This window comes from Cnephaeus nilssonii, assembly GCF_951640355.1.
Source record: "Cnephaeus nilssonii genome assembly, chromosome: 5".
Taxonomy (NCBI): Eukaryota; Metazoa; Chordata; class Mammalia; order Chiroptera; family Vespertilionidae; genus Cnephaeus; species Cnephaeus nilssonii.
Genome location: NC_137076.1, coordinates 98,723,229 through 98,736,590, shown reverse-complemented (window position 1 = coordinate 98,736,590; position 13,362 = coordinate 98,723,229).

The window sequence follows — 13,362 nt, the reverse complement described above, 5'->3', positions numbered from 1 at the left end:
AATCTGTGAGAAATTATTGGGACACTTTGTGATTACATAAAATAATTTAGAGTTCTAAGTATTTACCTATGAATATTTCTATCCACCATATGTCCATGCCTGTAGAACTTGCAGGGATGCAAGAGAATCCATGTATAAAACACACACACACACACACACACACACACACACACACACACACACACACAAAGGAAAACAGCTTCCTTTGGCTTTGCTGGGTAGAATGATTCCCAATATGTGTGTGTAATAAGTGAAGCACAAAACAAGAAATAAGGAAGTGACTGATACTAATGGTAATGAAAATATTATTTTCTTCCACTATAAGACATTCTAAAAGTCTTTCTTGGATGGTAGAGAAATCTATTTCTCCTAAAGTTTGGGTGGAAACTTTAAAATATTCAAGATACAAACTTAAAATAATGTAAAGAGGCAGGATTAACAATGTGAAATGTCAACTCAGAATGGGTCAGATTCAAGCCTGAGTTAGTCCCCACTAGAGCCAGGAAGCTGGGCAGAGGCAATCCCTCTTTTTTGCATTTCCAAGTTTTAGAAGCTGCTGTAAGGGTGTATCACCTTGGAATTATGATTTGACACTTTATATGACATCTTATATCAGAAATTGAAAGTACTAGTAAACAGCATCTTGCCCACCTCCTGGATATTTCCTAAACATCTTTTAAAAAATATTTTAATAGACTTTTTAGAGAGAGAGGAAGGGAGAGGGAGAGAAGATAGAACCATGGATGATAGAGAAACATAGATCGGGTTGTCTCCTGCATGCCCCCTACTGAGGATTCAGCCTGCCACCCCAGCATATGTCCTGGCATGGACTAGAATTAGCGACCTCTATGGTGCATGGTTCGAAATTAAATCCACTGAGCCATGCCAGCTGGGCCCCCCTCCTGGATTTAATGAGAAAGACTCCAACTCAGAGAAGTGACTGATCCAAGTTAGCATGGCTAATTTGAGCATCCCTTCTAAAAGAAAGCAAGGCAGTCAGAGGAGGTATAAAGAGCAGAACCTTGCACTCATGCAACTGGGATTTGAAGTTCCAGCTCCATCACTACAGACCTCCATGAGACGTGCATTGTGTGGTAGATCACAATGCTAGTGCACAGACAGCCACATCAAGTTAGTTTCTGTTTCCATCTCAGCAAACAACCAGTTTCTATACCGCCCTGTTCCAGTCTGTTTTAGCCTTTACATTACAAAAACAGAAATGAAAGAGGCATTCAGGAACTAGGATGCATTTGTGAGTGTTCCATTTAAGATACAGTCAGAGGGGTTTGAGAAGAAAAGCCACATACCTGTAGCTGCTCCTCATCTGGGTTGGGTTCATAGACATGATGGGAACCTGGTGGCCTAAACTGGTGGGAAGATAGAGGAAGCCACGGTAGTAAGGATAACAGATAAGAAAGCCTCCCAAGGACTGAGCCACCATAGGTAACACTCTAACACATAATGTCTACTCACAGGAAGTTAGTAGATTTGGGTTTGATCCAGGACTAATGTTAGGGTCCAAGAAGATGTCATATCGTAGAGGGGACAGCAAGGGTTTCCATAAAGTGGTAACACTCAAAGTCAAAGGTTAACTAGCACTCAGTCCTAAGGAGACCAACCTTTTGGGACAAGCAGAGCCACAGCAAGTAACAGGAGTACAGAAGTAACAAGGAGGGGGTTGGGAAAATATAGGCAAGTATTAGGGTCCCACTCGGGGAGGTTATGACTTTTAGGGAGACTTAAGTCCCCCTGGGAGACAGGGGACCACAGTAGAAGAGCATTCAGACCAACTGAAATAATACAAGTATCAAGTCTGAGGAACTTTTAAACTTCTAGGCCTACAAAAGCCTAATGCATGTCCACTGTTGCCCATTTTTATGAACTGTGCTAGCTTGCAACGTACTCAGGAACCAAGTGTGGCTGAGCCTTTGGGAACAGAGTAACATGGAGTCTAGTTGAACGAGGGTTGACACTAACATCCTACAGATCTCACGCAAAATTTTGCAGTCAATGGGATCTGTCTAGACCAGTGGTTCTCAACCTTTCTAATGCCGCGACCCTTTAATGCAGTTCCTCATGTTGTGGTGCCCCCCAACCATAAAGTTATTTTCGTTGCTACTTCATAGCTGTAATTTTGCTACTGTTAATGAATCGTAATGTAAATATCTGTGTCTTCCGATGGTCTTAGGCTCTACAGCAGCGGTTCTCAACCCACAGGTTGAGCCTAAGACCATCGGAAAACACAGATATTTACATTACACTTCATTAACAGTAGCAAAATTACAGTTATGAAGTAGCAACGAAAATAATTTTATGGTTGGGGGTCACCACAACATGAGGAACTGTATTAAAGGGTCGCGGCATTAGAAAGGTTGAGAACCACTGGTCTAGACAAATGAGAATCACTCAATAGACAAGAAAAACACAGCCGAGTTTCATCTGAAAATGAGTCCAATTTTGTCTAGTCCTGCTTTTAAAATAAACATTTATTTGTTCTTGAAATCCCTATTAAATGGGTTTTATACACAAAAATAATACAGACTTATCCAGGGATTATCCTACTTTTCTGCTATTTCACATATCTGTTCCTAAAATGAATGTTTAAACCCAATGATTTGTGCGTGTGTGTGTGTGTGTGTGTGTGTGTGTGTGTGTAAGGAAGATTCCAGAAGCTAAAAGTCAAAATAACAAATCCATAACAAAGAAGTAAGAAATTAATCTCTCTTACATACCTTCTGTGCAAGAAGCCAGTCACTGAATGTACCAACAGAAAACGAAGAGGATCACATCTTCAAAGTGGAAATTTTTGAATGATGACGCCGGACAGAAATTATCTTTTCCCACAAAAACAAGATTGATGTTGACAATATTCTCTTACATTTTATTTTATTTTATTATCCTCATCTGAAGATATTTTTCAATTGATTTTAGAGAGAGTGGAAGAGAGAAGGGAAAGACAGAAATATTGATGTGAGAAAAACACATCGATTGGTTGCCTCCTACACAAGCCCCAGACCAGAGCCTGGGCCAGGAAGGAGCCTGCAACCGAGGTATGTGCCCTTGACCGGAATTGAAGCCAGGACCCTTTCAGTCTGCAGGCCAAGCTCTATCCACTGAGCCAAACCTGCTAGGGCTTTCTTACATTTTAAAGTGCAGCATTACTGAGAATCCCCATCAAGGGCATAATGAGCAAGTTGTCCTTACCTTATAGGATGGAAGTAAAAACTGCATAGTTCCTCAAAGAGTAAACAATAATATAAGATCAAAATCCAGATAAAAAACTTACTGTATATATTTTATATGAATATTTATATATTTATCAGAAGGTCAGCATGAGGGTTATAGGAGGTAAATATTATCAAAGGTGGTGATGTGAAGAAAGCATCTCCAGAGAAGAATTACTAGGGCTCCTTACCAAGCTACCTTTATTAGTCATGAAATCTTGGGTTCCTATAACCTGGCTTTGACTCAGTTTCTGTAAAATGGGGACTGTAATTATAGGTCATCTCTTCTAGGATTCATGAAAGGACTGAAATAAAACAATTCATGTGGATATAGAATATATAATTACTTATGGTTGTCAGTCAATAACTTTTAGCTATTATTAAGGCATGTTTCAGTGAGATATTCAGAAATTTACCAAACAACAACAACAACAACATCAAACAAACCCCAAACTCATGCTAACACAGCAATACCTTAGAAAGCCAGCATTAATATGCCCGCCCATATTCACCGGCTTGTCAAGGACTTGCTTACTAAATAAGATAATCCATTTATCAGACCTCTGTAATTAATAAGAACACAGCTCCTCTCCCTGAGCTCTTTTATCAGATACATGACATTAGTGGCAAAGTGACATGACAGTGATATAAAAATTACAACATTAACAGGCGCTGAATAAATAAAACCTGAAGCAAAATCTTCCCTGGTGCCAAGAATAGAATAGCTGAGATGTGGATGGATGTTTCAGAATTGAGTGTAGAACAGTAAATCACACAGTGCAGGCAGAACACTAGAGATGATACGTTTTCAAAATAAAAACTATGAAATATTGGAGGGGACATACAGCTCTGCTATTTCATTGTGAATGACACAGTGAGTCTAATAAAGTAGCTGATTTATTGAAAACCTTATCACATCTTAAAGGGAGGTGTTTGCACTCATTCCCTTTACCCATGATAGAACTTGTGCTGTTGTGCCAGAGAAGGTTTGATTTTTTTTTTCAAGCAAAAGTCAATTTCTTCTATATAAGGACAGTAGGAACCTCAGCCTTCACTCCTTTGAATGTACAGTTTTCAACACAGACACTGACACCATATGATCAAGTTGAAAAAAGGGAATTAATTTTTATAATCAATGACTATTATTGTTCCTTGATTTGTTTAGAGATATGATTTTCTTCTGTTTGATCATTCTTTCCACTGCTACACGCTTTCCCTAAATTGCCCAAGGGCACTGGTGTCCTCTCATTTTTTCAGAGACAGAAGCGAGGGATAGTCCATGAAAATAGGGACTGAGACGGGGAGGTGTGGGGAGGTTGGCCATTTCTTTAACTCTGTGTCTTTGATTTCTGGGACTCCCAAATGCATCAGTTTGGACATCTGTTTTGTAGCCACTAAGAAAAATAGCTATATTAGTTTTTACTTATAGCCCCCTTTCTGACCTATGAAACATTTTCAGTTAATAAAACAAGCATATTAATAACTATTCCCCGTTTTTTGTCCCAAGAACCCACACACAAATTTTCCTCTTTGGACTCATTTTTCATGTCCCTGCCTGCTCCAACCCCTTCCCCTGCCACCAGGATAACTGTATTAGCTCACACAAATAGATGTCCTATTGGTCAATATTAAGACCCTGAGTCCCCTTCTTGGCTTCCCATTAAACAAATAATGGTCCTTCAAAAATAAATTTTAAAACTTTCATTCCCATTTTGTTGGCAACCTTATTTCTTTGAAAAATGAATAGAAAGTGACTACAAATGCTTTAGCTTTTGCTTTAAAACATCATGTGTGCTTATTAGATATACTTCAAGATATTCTGCTACAATTTCCATAAAACAGTGGTGCATGGGCAACAACTAGGTGATTTAGAATTGGTTTTGCAACATTTGCAAATTGTTGCAATGTAATAAATTCACGTTTAAATAATAGAAAAGTCACAGAAGACTGAAAGTCTTAAACTATTTCTATTTTTTTAAGTAGTGATTTTTGATCTTTCAATATAAACTCAAAAAGAGAGTGATAAAAAAAAGATATCTCAGTGATGCAGTTTTGGACCTATTAATTTAAACTGGGTCAATGACCTAATAGATACTCAGAAGTTTTATTTTCTATATTTAAATTTTTTTTTTATTTTGGAACACTGCTACTACCCAGGTTACTGATTTTCAGTCTTTCAGCACCAAGACTCCTTAGAAAAAGTGTCACAGTAACATCAAACATAAAGATGCATTTTAATGCTGAAATCTGTTCTATAAGTGTCACTACTGGTCATAACATTGACTAACTCATTTCTAAAATATTTGACAGTATTCAGCACATCTCTTCCTGAATATTATTTTTCTATTTCTTTATTTTGCCCAGAGTTTTCTGAAATTCAAGAGTATTTTGCTTATCACATCAGTTTGCAATTTTTGTTCCTTTTTCTATTCTTCTCTCTCTTACAAGATTTCCTTTTCAATTAAAAATGAAGAGGGCAAAAAGTCAACCAACAGATCATTCCAAAACCGCATGACCTACTAGTGTTGAAATAAATTAATCTTTGTAAATACAACTTTACCCAGAATTTCAGAAGTTCTATTATAATCATCCAAAGAATCATCCAAAGCAGTTCCAAGGAAACCTTAACCTGTCAGGCTTTTATCTGAGATCCTCTTTAGGACAATGCCTCTTTCACAAGTGCAGCAATTTAAAAATGACTCACGCACTATGTTCCCATGCTCTGGACAGACAAATGAGCTTTGGAATTGTCTAATAATGTAACTATGCCAGAGTTCTAAGTACTCCCTTCCAATGAAAACATCCCCTGGCCTTCACCCTCTTGAGTGTTTTATCCTCTTGACACCTACAGAAATCCTTGAGATAAGATCATGCTACCTTAATGTAAAATGGTGAGTTTACATAACACCATCAAACTGCTCTGTCCATTTGTACAGATGGTTTTGCATATAAATTTTATAAAGTGTTTATACTGCTTAGATTAAATTCTAGATTAGCCAAGTTTCATTTGCTTTATTCTCAACTCTCAATCATGAATGACTGATATCAAAATACTGTTATATATTTGAATATGTAAAAACTAAAAATAATAATTTTAAAACAGCTTTATAATGAACTATTATGTCTATAATCACTGCTAATAAAATAGGCATGCCATACTTTTCATATATTACGTATTAATAAACATGATGCATATAGAAAAACTCAAATACGTTAGTTTTATGTTTTAACCTTTTGCACTCGGATGTCGAGTGTGACTCGACACGGTTAGCATTAGAATAAAGGAATCGAGAAAAAAGCAAGCGAGTGCAAAGGGTTAATCCTACCTAATAATAGACAAATATGCAAATTGACCGTACCTTTGCTATGCCCATGATTGGCCAGGAGGCGGGGGGGCGGGACTCGGGGTGGCCGGGGTAGCTGATTGGGCCGGCGGGACGCTGAGCTGCGTCACCAGCAGCGGCAGGAGCTCAGCGTCTGCGCCATGGCTGTGCTGCAGCACAGAAGGGGCCTCTGGGGCAGCGAGCTGACGTCCCGCCGCGCGGACCATCAAAAGCGGGGGAGCTGAGTGCCTGTCTGCTCAGGCAGCAGGCCTTTCAGAAGCCTCCGCCACACTGGAGGATTCTGAAAAGCCTGGTGCACCAGCGATCGAAAGGAAAGCGTGGGAGCTGGGTGCCTGTCCACTCAGGCACCAGCGATCGAAAAGAAAGCATGGGAGCTGGGTGCCTGTCCACTCAGGCACCAGGCCTTTCAGAAGCCTCCGCGGCGCCGGAGGTTTCTGAAAGGCCTGGTGCACCAGCGATCGAAAGCGAAAGCGTGGGAGCTGGGTGCCTGTCCGCTCAGGCACCAGGCCTTTCAGAACCGTCCACCATGCCGGAGGCTTCTGAAAGGCCTGGTGCACCAGCAATCGAAAGCAAAAGCGTGGGAGCTGGATGCCTCTCCGCTCAGGCACCAGGCCTTTCAGAAGCCTCCGGCGCCTGGTGCACCAGCGGACAGGCACCCAGCTCCCCGTGATCGAAAGCAAAAGCGTGTAGGGGACCCTACATGTGCAGATTCAATCATGCACTGGGCCTCTAGTAATATATAAAACAATTCAGTTTATTGTATCTGCCTAAGAAAGCATATCCTAAATGAAACAAATTTATTTATTTATTTTTAATAAATGTTTATTTATTTCGAGAGGAAGGGAGATGGAGAGAGGGATAGAAACATCAATGATGAGAGAGAATTATTGATGGGCTGCCTCCTGCATGCCCCCCACTGGGGATTGACCCTGAAATCTAGGCATGTGCCCCGACCAGGAACCAAACTATGACCTTCTGGTTCATAGATCGATGCTCAACCACTGAGCCATGCCAACCGAGATATTATTTTTTAGCCCTCACCTTAGGATATGTTTTTATTCATCATAGAGAGAGAGGAAGGGAGAGAGAGAAAGAAAAATCAAAGTGAGAGAGAAGCATTAATCTGTTGACTCCCTTACACACCCCAACTTGGATTGAACCCACATCCAAGGTATGTGCTCTGACCAGGAATCTAACTCACAACGTTTTGCTGTACAGGACAAAGCTCCAACCATCTGAGCCACCAGGCAGGGGCCAAACTTATTTTTGAACAAAAATATTTGCCGTTCTTCTTTTTCTTATTCTCTCCTAAATGTGCCTTTGTTGTGTTTTGTCCTAAGGCTAGTTACCCTTTGCTCAAATACTAAAGTTAAAAAATAATGTCCCACCTAAATGAGACAATATTTGCCTCTTTAATATATGGAATGGCAAACATTTTGGAGAGGATAGAAACTAGCAAAGTCATGACAGCTGTGAACGTTCCTCCCGGGACACAGTACGTGCCAAACGCATGCACAGCCCATGGCATTATTTTTGAAACATGAGGGTAAGTACATCTGACCTGGAAAATTAACAAATTCTGTTTTTCCAGTATTAAGAATCTTATTTCCATTCTTTCCTATTTCACTTTGGAATAAATGTCTTGAGATTGTCATCGTTAACCCAGTTATTAATTGGAAAGGCGCAAAAGGAAGGCATGCCCAGTAAAGTCGGGGTGACTTAGGGAAAGCACTTGTCAGTCAGTCACACCTGGAAACAGGTCACGGACCAGAGTAGGCGTGGCCACTGCAGGCACTGGAAGATCTGATACAGAAACTCCTGAAGTAAGGACTTCTCCCTCTTGCTGCTGGGGCCTGACTCCTGGCTCTGCATTTGCCCACCTGGTCCACAGCCAAATGGACCCCACACCCAACGGACGGATGGACTGGAACTAGCCTCCTGCTGTGCCGGATCCAGCTCCACCCTGGACCGGACACGCTAGTCACCGGCTTGGCTTTCAGCTCTGCTGTATCCCCAGCTGCACCTCCTCCAGGACTGCTTTAAGGGAACTGGGATTTTGAAAACTGAGGGATGTAATTCCATGCAAATAAAGTTTTCTACCACATCTCCTCCTCCCACGGATGCCTCCAGAAAGTCTTTATTCCAGTGGTGTCCCAAGAACCCTACTCCCACTAGCAAAGGAGAAGGGCACTCCAATAATAATCCGACTATAATTTTTGCCACTGAAAGCGTGAAAACTTAAGGGAAAAATGAGAAAATCAGAAGTAGAACTGTAAATGTGCCACTAACAGCACCGAGTAGAATGAGTGCTTTCGCTGGAGGGGCCAGTAACCTGAAGCCCGGCAAGATTCGGCATTTTCTATTTTCTCTTCAAACACCCCCAATAATTAAGGATATATAGTGAGTATGTTTGTAGTTTCAATAAGCTTCTTCTTTATTCATATTCATACTTCTTTTCACAGGCAACTGAAGAAAGGGATCTGAAACTGAACTAGATGGCTTCTTGTTAATATATGTCCCCAGGTTAAGGGTAATTGTGCATCTTGTTGACTGAGGCATGACTCGCCAGCCGTCAGCCTAAGAGAAAAAAACTCTTCCACTGACTTAATGACATGTTCTATCTCTCTCTTGATTAAATAGCTAGTTTAGATTTTTTTCTTCAGTCAATTCATTCAAAAAGGTGGATTATTTCTGGATGGAATCAAGTGCTTTCAGTTAAACTGCTTCAAAAGTTCTCTTGGTGGTGTTGGTAAAAAATACATAAATAGTCCAAGAGAAAGTTTTGTTACAGGAATGGAGAATGTTGCATTTCATTATCGGCATCTGACCTCAGTTCCCTTCATGAGAGAAGTAATGAACATCATCTTCATTTAGTCTCTACAGTTGCACGTGGGGCCATATGGTGACTTGTTGGAAGAGATTGTGAAATACTCCTAAGCAAGTGTTTGCAACCCAAGAACCATGCTGTCTGGACTCAGATTCCAGCGCTTCCACAATCTGCCTGTGAGATCTTGGGGCAGGTATTTCACCCTCTCTGTTCCTCAGGTTCCCTAGCTGTTAAGTGAAGAAAGCAAATGATACTATAAGGTACCTATCTCATAGGAGTTGTTTAATAGATTAAACGAGTTCATTAATTCAGTTACTTAGTTACTGTGTTAAGAAATCTACCTGGAACCCAATAAATGCTACATGAGTGTTAGCTATTATTACTTGGAATTACTTACTTTTAGCTTCTTTAAATAAAATCTTTTCTGGTTAGAGGTATTATTTTTTCCTTTATAATTGCTACTGAGGTTAATCTGTAGATGCTGACACAAATTTAAAAAGACAATGGCTCTGATGTTTATATTCCAGACATCGTAGTGCTAATGGACTAGAACTCCATAACTATAAATTCATTTATTTAAAAGTCCTATAAACACAAAATGCTAGAATACATGTCTTCGTCATTCTCAATGTTGTTTGTCATTATCGTCGACAATAAATGACAATAAATTTACTTCCTAATAAATGTGTGTACTAAAACATTTCATTGGATTATATAATTAATCACTTTATTTTTCTCTTAGAACTGTCAACATTTGTGGAGCCTTTATAATTTCTTCCAAGTTGAGATTCAATTTCTGATATTTTCCCCCCATGCTTGGTTAGTTTCTTATTCTCAAATAACTGATAAGTTTGACATGCCCTACTTAAAATTATGCAGTGATTTCCATATTTTCTAATGCATGATACAATGCTAAAATATAAAAATGCCATGTCAGTCGCTCTCCATAAAAAATTGTTCTTTCTGTAAGAAAGATATTCCCCTCAATATTTTTACTACAATAACTCCAGAAATCCTAATAGTACATTAATGTTGTGGGAAAAGCTTAAAAAATAGATTCTCACAAGAAGACCAACTGTGACTAATTTCTTAAGGATAAATGATTTCTTGTGATTTCTATTTGTAATACAAAATTATTTTAACCCAAACTGGTATAAAAGAGTTAAAAATTTTGCCCATCACCACACTGGACAAAGTGTAGCATATAGATATATATAAAATATATACATATATTTTATACTAGTGGCCCGGTGCATGAAATTCATGCATGGGGGGAAGGGGGGGCGAGTCCCTCAGCCGGCCTGCACCCTCTCCAATCTGGGACCCCTTGGGGGATGTCCGACTGCCGGTTTAGGCCCGATCCCACATCGGGCCTAAACCGGCAGTCAGACATCCCTCTCACAATACAGGACCGCTGGCTCCTAACTGCTTACCTGCCTGCCTGCCTGATCACCCCTAACCACTCTGCCTGCCGTCCTGATCAACCCCAACTGCCCCCCCCCCCCCCCCGCCAGCCTGATGACCCCTAACTGGCCCCCATGCCGGCCTGCTTGTCCCCAACTGCTGCCCCCCTGCTGGCCTGCTTGCCCCCAACTGTCCTCCCCTGCTGGCCTGATTGCCCCTAACCACCTCTGCCTTGGCCCTGCCACCATGGCTTTGTCCAGCAGCACGTCCAGAAAGTCTCCCAGAAGGTCTCCTGGTCTAATTAGCATATTACCCTTTTATTAGTATAGATATCTATATTTATATCCACACACACTATTAAAAGGTAGAACAATAATATATTTCCTTTAAAATAAATATATACTTCTCAGAGCACTGTTGTTGGTTTTTTTGAGAACTCTCTATTTTTCTAACTTTTCAAGATCTATTTCATGGAAAAGGAAAATACACACACACATATTTAATAGACATCCTATCATTCACTGACTATGAATATGATTCCAGAAAAACTTGCACAGAAATATACTTAAAAGAAAGTTCATCACAGTTTTTTTATAATTGCAAAATATTGGAAATAGCCTTGCTGTCCAACAACAGGAGACTCACACAAATTATAAGAAAGCCACAAAGTTAAAGAATAGGCAACTATCAAAAGCATGTTGAATTAAAATATTGTATAATTTTCCAAACTTATTAGACTACAAAACAGCATATATTTATGTTCACATACATTTTTAGTATAGTTTTAGATGTATACAGAGACACAGTTATAAACATGTAATTACAAAATATTCCAAGCCAAGTGCTTTATATACACTATCCTAGGAGGTAAAAATTAAAGCTCAGGAAAGTTATTTAATTAGCTGAAGGTTACACAGCTAAGTTAAGATTCAATTCATTTGTGTCTGCTCTCTTGAGTACTATGCTAAACTCCCTATTTGTGGAATAAGGAAAAATTATAATAAAGGATGATAAGTATTATTTTTATAAGAATAATTTAATCAAACATTGTAAAAAAACAACTATAACATAAAATATGTTTACCAGATAATAATGTAAATAAAGAAAATACTTAACCAGAGGAACAATTGTACGTATTGCCTTACATTCTTAGTGATTTTAGGCAGAACTCCTACTGCACCTTTTATCAACATTGCAAATTAATTTTATACCTTATATTGTTTCATGGTGAAAAGTTTGTTCGTTTTTTTTTTGTTATCTGGAGCATGATGTAACTTGTAGCCTTCACAACTTTTAGTTTTAAGCAATTTTATTACATTGGGTGCTGATGTCAGAGCTTTTAATATGGGCATTACATCAAAATGGAATCTTTAGCCTGGATTTCTTAAATGCAGATTCGGGGCACAGCTCATTGTACATGTACAGTCAATCCTGAAGAGTAGCAATATACTACGTGGTGGGTCATATGTGTCTACAGACTTCTGAATATGCAAGTGTGATGTTAATCAAAATTTTCAGTAGACAAAAAATATAACAGCAAAAATGCATGAATAAGTATTTTGCAAGTTTAATCTTATAGTTTATTTCTCCATTTTGTTTTTATTACTGTTTATGATTGCCTTCTATCTTCATTGTTGCTTAACAGCAAATGACAAGAAATTTGCATTGCCGTATGTATGCCTTTCATAAATTTTGTGAGCTTACTATGCAAAAAGGCTGATAATACTAAAATCTATGATAGAAAGAAAAGTTACACTTTAACAGATTATACTTGACAAAACAATATTAAAATAAAAAATTCACAGATGCACTTACTTTTTTCTTCCTGCTTTGGATATTCTTCTTCTTTGGTGACTTATATTTGGGAAGGTCTTAAGTGATTCATAGAAGCTTCACCTACCATAGGATAGCTTTATTTTACAGGATAATTTCTAAGCGTCTCAATATTTCTATGTGAATGGGATGTAAGATCTCTGGTGTACTATTCACACACTTCACTATTTTTAGAACATGCATTAAATACTTTTAAAATAGGGATTACAAACCCAAATAGATACAGTTTTGCCTTTTTTGCTATGTTTGATTTTCAAAAGATACTTAACCTCTCTATGCCATAGTCTCCTCACCCATAAAATGGGAATAAGAGCAGTTGTCTGGTCACAGAATCTCATTTAATCCTTACAACATTTCTTTGAACTTTTCTATTTCCATTATATCACTGTACCTGACTTATAATAAATGTTCAAAATATAAAAGCTATTACTATTTGTATTGCTATTACTTTATTTTACTATTATTATATTGCTTTTGTGATCTTTAGGTAGATTATTGGAAGTTCAGTGGTGATATCATTGATGAAGTCATAAAAAATCACAGCTATTAAATAATTAAATAATATTAAACATGCATTTAGGGATTAGTATAGGGCACTGTTTCAAGTTAACAATAGGTATGTGATTTTATTGTTTATTCTTTGTATAATTTTCCAAAAATGCATTTCATGTGGCTTAATTTACACAATCATAGTTATAATACAACTAGAGGCCCAGTGCATGGATTCATG